This window comes from Penaeus monodon, chromosome 19 (assembly GCF_015228065.2).
Source record: "Penaeus monodon isolate SGIC_2016 chromosome 19, NSTDA_Pmon_1, whole genome shotgun sequence".
Lineage (NCBI taxonomy): Eukaryota > Metazoa > Arthropoda > Malacostraca > Decapoda > Penaeidae > Penaeus > Penaeus monodon.
Genome location: NC_051404.1, coordinates 34,506,564 through 34,506,923, shown reverse-complemented (window position 1 = coordinate 34,506,923; position 360 = coordinate 34,506,564). Strand labels below are relative to the sequence as shown.

The 360-nt window shown below is 31.1% G+C and overlaps 1 protein-coding gene across 3 annotated transcripts in view; it reads right to left on the bottom strand.

Annotated features, from left to right (window-relative positions):
* LOC119585189 (guanine nucleotide-binding protein G(q) subunit alpha) overlaps positions 1-360 on the bottom strand; it is a gene marked incomplete at its 5' end in the record, with an annotated part of 38,133 nt that overhangs the window by 4,883 nt on the left and 32,890 nt on the right.

Sequence of the window (360 nt, the reverse complement as noted above, 5' to 3'; positions counted from 1 at the left end):
TGTATTCCTTCCTCCCAATATTCAACTCTACCATTCATCTTCCTCTGCATAGAATAAAGTGACATGTATGTGAATAAATAAAATAACTCTACGATACCTCCCTTCAATACCAAAGCCTGGCAATGTTTGGCAATCAGAATTTCCATAAAGGATCACATTCTTTACTTTTACCTCCACATATTAATCTTCTCTCCCCAAAAAAGAAAATAAGGAAGAACATAACAATTCAAAGACAAATCACATACCTGAAAATAGTCCATTACTTACTCATACCAACAGTAATAATCAATATTCAATATATATTTTTAACAATCCTAAAACCATTAAAATATTATTCCAAATGAAAAGTAATCCTCCAGC